General features: G+C 66.0%; 1 long non-coding RNA gene across 1 annotated transcript in view; it reads right to left on the bottom strand.

Moving 5' to 3' along the window:
• Window positions 1–121: 121 nt before the first annotated feature.
• The window catches only part of LOC142502430 (uncharacterized), a 68,558-nt gene continuing 59,662 nt past the window's right edge, over window positions 122–9,017 (bottom strand). The window contains exon 3 of the long non-coding RNA XR_012803757.1: window positions 122–177. This is a non-coding gene — a long non-coding RNA (uncharacterized LOC142502430). The remainder of the gene's footprint in view (window positions 178–9,017) is intronic.

The raw sequence follows: 9,017 nt of genomic DNA, 5'->3' as shown, positions 1-9,017 counted from the left end.
CCTCCCTCATCTTTTTTACCTCTCATGTTCTTCTTTTCATTCTGTCTGGTCCCCTCTCCCCCCTATGGTGTCCTCTCTCTCCCTCTGTCCGCTCCCACCTCCATCTCTCTGTCTCACACACTCTGTACATCTGACGCAGTCTCTTACCCATCTGTAAGTGCAGCAACAGGAACACACCTGCAGGGAGAGTGATGGCACATGTCACACACAGATGTCACAGCTCATGTCACCCCCATAGGATGCTCTAGAGGCCCGCTCTGCAAAGAGTCAGAGGCTGGCACAGGGAGCTACAAAGAGGAAGCTGGCGCAAAGAAGAGCTAGAGGAGGCTGGCACCAGGGAGAGCTAGAGGAGGCTGGCTCCGGGGAGAGCTAGAGGAGGCTGGCTCCGGGGAGAGCTAGAGGAGGCTGGCGCAGGGGAGAGCTAGAGGAGGCTGGCTCCGGGAGAGCTAGAGGAGGCTGGCGCAGGGGAGAGCTAGAGGAGGCAGGCGCAGGGGAGAGCTAGAGGAGGCTGGCTCCGGGAGAGCTAGAGGAGGCTGGCTCCGGGGAGAGCTAGAGGAGGCAGGCGCAGGGGAGAGCTAGAGGAGGCTGGCGCAGGGAGAGCTAGAGGAGGCTGGCGCAGGGGAGAGTGGTTGCAAGGCAGGGCGGGGGGAGTGGTGAAAGGCAGGGGCGGGGGGAGTGGTGAAAGGCAGGGGTGGGGGGGCAGTGGTGAAAGGCAGGGGGCGGGGCGGAGTGGTGAAAGGCAGGGGTGGGGGGGAGTGGTGAAAGGCAGGGGCGGGGGGAGTGGTGAAAGGCAGGGGCGGGGGGGAGTGGTGAAAGGCAGGGCGGGGGGGAGTGGTGAAAGGCAGGGGCGGGGGGGAGTGGTGAAAGGCAGGGGAGTGGTGAAAGGCAGGGGCGGGGGGGAGTGGTGAAAGGCAGGGGCGGGGGGGAGTGGTGAAAGGCAGGGGCAGGGGGAGTGGTGAAAAGTAGGTGCGGGGGGGAGTGGTGAAAGGTAGGGGCGGGGGGGGAGTGGTGAAATGGCAGGGGGAAGTGGTGAAAGGCAGGGGGAGTGTTGAAAGGAGGGGGGTGAAGCGGGGGAGTGAAGAGAGAGGGGTGAAGAGAGGGGGGGGTAAAGAGGGGGGGGGTAAAGAGGGGGGGGTAAAGAGGGGGGGTAAAGAGGGGGGGGTAAAGAGGGGGGGTAAAGAGGGGGGGTAAAGAGGGGGGGTGAAGAGCGGGGGGTGAAGAGCGGGGGGTGAAGGGCGGAGGGGTGAAGGGGCGGGGGGGTGAAGGGCGGGGGCACGGGGTCAAAGGGGGGCGTGGGGCTGAAAGGCAGGTGGGGGGGTGAAAGGCAGGTGGGAGGGGGGTGAAAGGCAAGGGGCGGGGTTGAAATGGAGGAGTGGGGGCACGGGGGTGAATTGGGGGCAGGGGGGCAGGGGGGGCACAGAGTGAAAGGGGGGCTTGGGTAAAGGGGGGGGCTGCCAGAGTGCGGGCGGAGAGGCGGCGTGCGGGAGTGTGTGCGTGCGGCCGGGAGCAGGCTAGTGTGAGTGGGGGGTGGCGATTTGGCGGTCCGGCGGCGGGCTGAGGCTGCAGTGTTTGTGCCTGGGGGGGGGGGAGGCTGAGCGATGCCGGGGTGTGGCTGTGGGGTTTGTGCTGGGGGGGGGGGAGGCTGAGCGATGCCGGGGCGAGGCTGCGGGGTTTGTGCTGGGGGGGGGGGGGGAGCTGAGCGATGCCGGGGCGAGGCTGCGGGGTTTGTGCTGGGGGGGGGGGGGAGGCTGAGCGATGCCGGGGTGTGGCTCCGGGGTTTGTGCTGGGGGGGGGGAGGCTGAGCGATGCCGGGGTGTGGCTCCGGGGTTTGTGCTGGGGGGGAGACAGAGCGATGCCGGGGGTGTGGCTGCGGGGTTTGTGCTGGGGGGGGGAGGCTGAGCGATGCCGGGGTGTGGCTCCGGGGTTTGTGCTGGGGGGGGGGGAGGCTGAGCGATGCCGGGGCGAGGCTCCGGGGTTTGTGCTGGGGGGGGGGAGGCTGAGCGATGCCGGGCGAGGCTGCGGGGTTTGTGCTGGGGGGGGAGGCTGAGCGATGCCGGGTGTGGCTGCGGTTTGTGCTGGGGGGGGGAGGCTGAGCGATGCCAGGGCGAGGCTGCGGGGTTTGTGTTGGGGGGGGAGACAGAGCGATGCCGGGGTGTGGCTCCGGGGTTTGTGCTGGGGGGGGGGGAGGCTGAGCGATGCCGGGGCGAGGCTCCGGGGTTTGTGCTGGGGGGGGGGAGGCTGAGCGATGCCGGGCGAGGCTGCGGGGTTTGTGCTGGGGGGGGGAGGCTGAGCGATGCCGGGGTGTGGCTGCGGGGTTTGTGCTGGGGGGGGGAGGCTGAGCGATGCCAGGGCGAGGCTGCGGGGTTTGTGTTGGGGGGGGAGACAGAGCGATGCCGGGGTGTGGCTCCGGGGTTTGTGCTGGGGGGGGGGGGGGGGAGACAGAGCGATGCCGGGGTGTGGCTGCGGGGTTTGTGCTGGGGGGGGGGGGAGACAGAGCGATGCCGGGGTGTGGCTCCGGGGTTTGTGCTGGGGGGGGGGAGGCTGAGCGATGCCGGGGTGTGGCTCCGGGGTTTGTGCTGGGGGGGGGGGAGACAGAGCGATGCCGGGGTGTGGCTCCGGGGTTTGTGCTGGGGGGGGGGGGGGGAGGCTGAGCGATGCCGGGGTGTGGCTCCGGGGTTTGTGCTGGGGGGGGGGGGGGATACAGAGCGATGCCGGGGTGTGGCTGCGGGGTTTGTGCTGGGGGGGGGGGGAGACAGAGCGATGCCGGGGTGTGGCTCCGGGGTTTGTGCTGGGGGGGGGGGAGACAGAGCGATGCCGGGGTGTGGCTCCGGGGTTTGTGCTGGGGGGGGGGGGAGGCTGAGCGATGCCGGGGTGTGGCTCCGGGGTTTGTGCTGGGGGGGGGGGAGGCTGAGCGATGCCGGGGTGTGGCTCCGGGGTTTGTGCTGGGGGGGGGGGGGAGACAGAGCGATGCCGGGGTGTGGCTCCGGGGTTTGTGCTGGGGGGGGGGGGAGACAGAGCGATGCCGGGGGTGTGGCTCCGGGGTTTGTGCTGGGGGGGGGGGAGGCTGAGCGATGCCGGGGTTGGCTCCGGGGTTTGTGCTGGGGGGGGGGGAGGCTGAGCGATGCCGGGGCGAGGCTCCGGGGTTTGTGCTGGGGGGGGGGGAGGCTGAGCGATGCCGGGGTGTGGCTCCGGGGTTTGTGCTGGGGGGGGGGAGGCTGAGCGATGCCGGGGTGTGGCTGCGGGGTTTGTGCTGGGGGGGGGGAGGCTGAGCGATGCCGGGGCGAGGCTCCGGGGTTTGTGCTGGGGGGGGGGGAGGCTGAGCGATGCCGGGGTGTGGCTCCGGGGTTTGTGCTGGGGGGGGGGAGGCTGAGCGATGCCGGGGTGTGGCTCCGGGGTTTGTGCTGGGGGGGGGGAGGCTGAGCGATGCCGGGGTGTGGCTCCGGGGTTTGTGCTGGGGGGGGGGGAGGCTGAGCGATGCCGGGGTGTGGCTCCGGGGTTTGTGCTGGGGGGGGGGAGGCTGAGTGATGCCGGGGTGTGGCTCCGGGGTTTGTGCTGGGGGGGGGGGAGGCTGAGCGATGCCGGGGTGTGGCTCCGGGGTTTGTGCTGGGGGGGGGGAGGCTGAGCGATGCCGGGGCGAGGCTGCGGGGTTTGTGCTGGGGGGGGGATACAGAGCGATGCCGGGGTGTGGCTGCGGGGTTTGTGCTGGGGGGGGGGGGGGAGACAGAGCGATGCCGGGGTGTGGCTCCGGGGTTTGTGCTGGGGGGGGGGGAGGCTGAGCGATGCCGGGGTGTGGCTCCGGGGTTTGTGCTGGGGGGGGGGGGAGGCTGAGCGATGCCGGGGCGAGGCTGCGGGGTTTGTGCTGGGGGGGGGGGAGACAGAGCGATGCCGGGGTGTGGCTCCGGGGTTTGTGCTGGGGGGGGGGGGGGGAGGCTGAGCGATGCCGGGGTGTGGCTCCGGGGTTTGTGCTGGGGGGGGGGGGGGAGGCTGAGCGATGCCGGGGTGTGGCTCCGGGGTTTGTGCTGGGGGGGGGGGGGAGGCTGAGCGATGCCGGGGTGTGGCTCCGGGGTTTGTGCTGGGGGGGGGGGGGGAGACAGAGCGATGCCGGGGTGTGGCTGCGGGGTTTGTGCTGGGGGGGGGGGGGGAGACAGAGCGATGCCGGGGTGTGGCTCCGGGGTTTGTGCTGGGGGGGGGGGGGAGGCTGAGCGATGCCGGGGTGTGGCTCCGGGGTTTGTGCTGGGGGGGGGGGGAGACAGAGCGATGCCGGGGTGTGGCTCCGGGGTTTGTGCTGGGGGGGGACCTGAGTGATGCCGGGGTGTGGCTCCGGGGTTTGTGCTGGGGGGGGGGGGGGAGGCTGAGCGATGCCGGGGCGAGGCTGCGGGGTTTGTGCGGGGGAGACAGAGCGATGCCGGGGTGTGGCTGCGGGGTTTGTGCTGGGGGGGGGGGGGGAGACAGAGCGATGCCGGGGTGTGGCTCCGGGGTTTGTGCTGGGGGGGGGGGGGAGGCTGAGCGATGCCGGGGCGAGGCTGCGGGGTTTGTGCTGGGGGGGGGGAGCTGAGCGATGCCGGGGTGTGGCTCCGGGGTTTGTGCTGGGGGGGGGGGGGGAGGCTGAGCGATGCCGGGGCGAGGCTGCGGGGTTTGTGCTGGGGGGGGAGGCTGAGCGATGCCGGGGCGAGGCTGCGGGGTTTGTGCTGGGGGGGGGCTCCGGTGAGTGGGTACCTGTGGGATGGGGGGATCCGGGAGATGGGGAAAGCAAAAAGTGGTGGAGTGGACCGGGAAGCTGGCGGGCAGGAACAGCAGAGGCGAGGGTAGGTGGGTCCAAAGAAGCGGGGTGGCACTGGGGTCAGGAGGCGAGGGGTAGGGGGAGCGAGAGTGCCGGTCTGTCTGGTGGGCTGTGGCAGGAGGCGCGTTGGCGCGTCCCCTCCGTCCCACGTTGGGAGCTATTTCCCCTATGGTCATTTCCTCTAAAAAAAATTGAATTTTGTCTATATGGATGTAATCTTTATCCATTTGCGCATTTCATTCCCCTATAACTATAGGCATATGTATGTTTCATATCAAATATATGTGTATATGTTACCTATAATCTTTATTGCATTTATTACTGCATTTTGTCATCATTTTATGGTATTCTAATGTAGTTGTTCTCTTTCAGCAGTGAAAGGAGTTAATCATGAAATTCAATAATGAAACTTACTCCAATGTTTTCAATTATCTAATTAACTATGTCTATCTTTGATTGGCTGATACCCATATAAATTACGATTGCGACCTTTGTGTTTTTTATACCCCCTGACGAAGTCTTAAGGACGAAACGCGTAGGGTGTTTTCTGAGCCAATACATTTGTATTTTATGTACTTTTGTGCACTGTGACATATTTGTCAATATCGGACTATCTTCCGGAGAGATCTGCATGTCATATTGGATCCAGCAGGTGCAGAGTCTCCTAAACAGCTCCGCAAGAGACTACCCAAGATTCTCTGCTACCCAAGAGCTCCCGCTGACGTCACAGCTCTCGCGATACTGCAACGAGGAAGTACCTGGTACACAGAGGCCACGCAGCTATCGACATCTGCGGCACACGGTGGAGCCCAAGTTTGTACCCTACCTTCCCGGTCATCATTGGCGATTGAGTTTTACTCATACATGCTTTTAATCCTGTCACGTTTGTGCGTGCGCAATTTATACCCTTTCAGATCCATATTAATTTTTCATACTTACTACACCATGAGTGCGCCTGTTGTTTTCTTGTTTTTTTCTTAGATATCCCTGAGGGATTGGTGGTCCCTTCTATCAGGCTGCAACTACTCTGGAGGACAGTGTGTTCTGTATATGATTGGATCTTCATTTGTATTGTATAATTTTATTTTCAATCTATATATATCTTTTTTATATATATTTTTATATAGATTACTTCTGTGTTGGTTTTTATTTTTATTTTAATCTTATGTTTCTAATATTACATTTATTTTATTATTCATTTTTTTAAATATATTTTTTTAATCATTGGTTGCATTTTTCTCACAGCTTACAAGATTTGGGTCAGTGGGGACTGGAAAGCGCTAACTATTTTTTCTTTCTGTTCATATATATATATATATATATACACTGGTCAACAAATCACCAAAAAATCTACTCGCCACACAAAAAAATCTACTCGCCACCTAGTACCAAACATGTGCTACTTGGGCCAATAGGAGCTCGCCCCGATGTTAAATCCACTCGCCCAGGGCGAGCAAATGTATAGGTTTGTCGAATACTGTATATATATATATATATATACTAGCTGAGAGACCCGGCGTTGCCCGGGATGTAATGTTCCCGTTCCTCTCTCTCCTCCCCCCTCTCTCTGTTTGTCCCCCATTCACATCAATCCAGTCCCCCCCCCCTCCCTCCTTTACAGCTTCATGTAGCGTGTGTGCATCAGTCACTGTGTGTTTGCTCGCGCGTCAGTGAGTCTGAGGCAGAAACACAAACACACACAGACTGACTGACGCACACACAGTCAGTGTGTGCCTCAGTCAGTGTGTGCGTGCGTCAGTCAGGCTTTGTGTGCGCGTCAGTCAGTGTGTGCGTGCGTGCGGCAGTCAGTCAGTGTGTGCGCGCGGGGCGTCAAAGGCAGGGGGGGGCGTCAAAGGCAGGGGGGGGCGTCAAAGGCAGGGGGGGGCGTCAAAGGGAGGGGGGGGCGTCAAAGGGAGGGGGGGGGCGTCAAAGGGAGGGGGGGGGGCGTCAAAGGGAGGGGGGGGGGCGTCAAAGGGAGGGGGGGGGGCGTCAAAGGGAGGGGGGGGGGCGTCAAAGGGAGGGGGGGGGGCGTCAAAGGGAGGGGGGGGGGCGTCAAAGGGAGGGGGGGGGGCGTCAGAGGGAGGGGGGGGCGTCAAAGGGAGGGGGGGGGCGTCAAAGGGAGGGGGGGGCGTCAAAGGGAGGGGGGGGGGGCGTCAAAGGGAGGGGGGGGGGGCGTCAAAGGGAGGGGGGGGGGCGTCAAAGGGAGGGGGGGGGGCGTCAAAGGGAGGGGGGGGGCGTCAAAGGGAGGGGGGGGGGCGTCAAAGGGAGGGGGGGGGGGCGTCAAAGGGAGGGGGGGGGCGTCAAAGGGAGGGGGGGGGCGTCAAAGGGAGGGGGGGCGTCAAAGGGAGGGGGGGGGCGTCAAAGGGAGGGGGGGGGCGTCAAAGGGAGGGGGGGGCGTTAAAGGGAGGGGGGGGGCATCAAAGGGAGGGGGGGGGGCATCAAAGGGAGGGGGGGGGGCGTCAAAGGGAGGGGGGGGGCGTCAAAGGGAGGGGGGGGGGCGTCAAAGGGAGGGGGGGGGCGTCAAAGGGAGGGGGGGGCGTCAAAGGGAGGGGGGGGCGTCAAAGGGAGGGGGGGGGCGTCAAAGGGAGGGGGGGGGCGTCAAAGGGAGGGGGGGGGGGGCGTCAAAGGGAGGGGGGGGGCGTCAAAGGGAGGGGGGGGCGTCAAAGGGAGGGGGGGGGCGTCAAAGGGAGGGGGGGGGGGCGTCAAAGGGAGGGGGGGGGCGTCAAAGGGAGGGGGGGGCGTCAAAGTGAGGGGGGGGGCGTCAAAGGGAGGGGGGGGGGCGTCAAAGGGAGAAGGGGGGGGCGTCAAAGGGAGGGGGGGGGGCGTCAAAGGGAGGGGGGGGGCGTCAAAGGGAGGGGGGGGGCGTCAAAGGGAGGGGGGGGGCGTCAAAGGGAGGGGGGGCGCCTCAAAGGCATGGATTCCTCCCCCTGCATTTCCTGCAGTGGACAGGAGGGGGGGGGGCAGTGGACAGGAGGGGGGGGGGGCAGTGGACAGGAGGGGGGGGGCAGTGGACAGGAGGGGGGGGCAGTGGACAGGAGGGGGGGGGGCAGTGGACAGGAGGGGGGGGGGCAGTGGACAGGAGGGGGGGGGGCAGTGGACAGGAGGGGGGGGGCAGTGGACAGGAGGGGGGGGCAGTGGACAGGAGGGAGGGGGCAGTGGACAGGAGGGGGGGGGGCAGTGGACAGGAGGGGGGGGGGCAGTGGACAGGAGGGGGGGGCAGTGGACAGGAGGGGGGGGGGGCAGTGGACAGGAGGGGGGGGCAGTGGACAGGAGGGGGGGGCAGTGGACAGGAGGGGGGGGCAGTGGACAGGAGGGGGGGGGGCAGTGGACAGGAGGGGGGGGGGCAGTGGACAGGAGGGGGGGGGGCAGTGGACAGGAGGGGGGGGGCAGTGGACAGGAGGGGGGGGCAGTGGACAGGAGGGGGGGGCAGTGGACAGGAGGGGGGGGCAGTGGACAGGAGGGGGGGGCAGTGGACAGGAGGGGGGGCAGTGGACAGGAGGGGGGGGGCAGTGGACAGGAGGGGGGGGGCAGTGGACAGGAGGGAGGGGGCAGTGGACAGGAGGGGGGGGGGCAGTGGACAGGAGGGGGGGGCAGTGGACAGGGGGGGGGGCAGTGGACAGGAGGGGGGGGCAGTGGACAGGAGGGGGGGCAGTGGACAGGAGGGGGGGCAGTGGACAGGAGGGGGGGGCAGTGGACAGGAGGGGGGGGGCAGTGGACAGGAGGGGGGGGGCAGTGGACAGGAGGGGGGGGGGCAGTGGACAGGAGGGGGGACAGGAGGGGGGACGCAGTGGACAGGAGGGGGGACGCAGTGGACAGGAGGGGGACGCAGTGGACAGGAGGGGGACGCAGTGGACAGGAGGGGGGGGCAGTGGATAGGAGGGGGGGGCAGTGGACAGGAGGGGGGGCAGTGGATAGGAGGGGGGGGCAGTGGATAGGAGGGGGGGGCAGTGGACAGTGACACACACACACACACACACACACACACACACACACACACCTCAGTTGATGCGCCCTTTCTCAGTTCCGTTTGGCGCCGGAGGTGGGGAGCGACACCTACCTGTACTTCCGGGCGCCGCCACCGTCTGACTCCGCGCCGCGAGGGAGGAAGGGGGTCCGCCATCTTACGCGCCGCGTGGCAGCTGCGGGAAGCGAGGTGATTTGGAGCGGGGAGAGGTGATTTGGAGCGGGAGAGGTGATTTGGAGCGGGGAGAGGTGATTTGGAGCGGTGAGGGGGGAG

This window comes from Ascaphus truei, chromosome 9 (genome assembly GCF_040206685.1).
Source record: "Ascaphus truei isolate aAscTru1 chromosome 9, aAscTru1.hap1, whole genome shotgun sequence".
NCBI classification, from domain to species: domain Eukaryota; kingdom Metazoa; phylum Chordata; class Amphibia; order Anura; family Ascaphidae; genus Ascaphus; species Ascaphus truei.
Note: the sequence above shows the minus strand (reverse complement) of the source record. Positions and strands in the feature narration are given on the sequence as shown.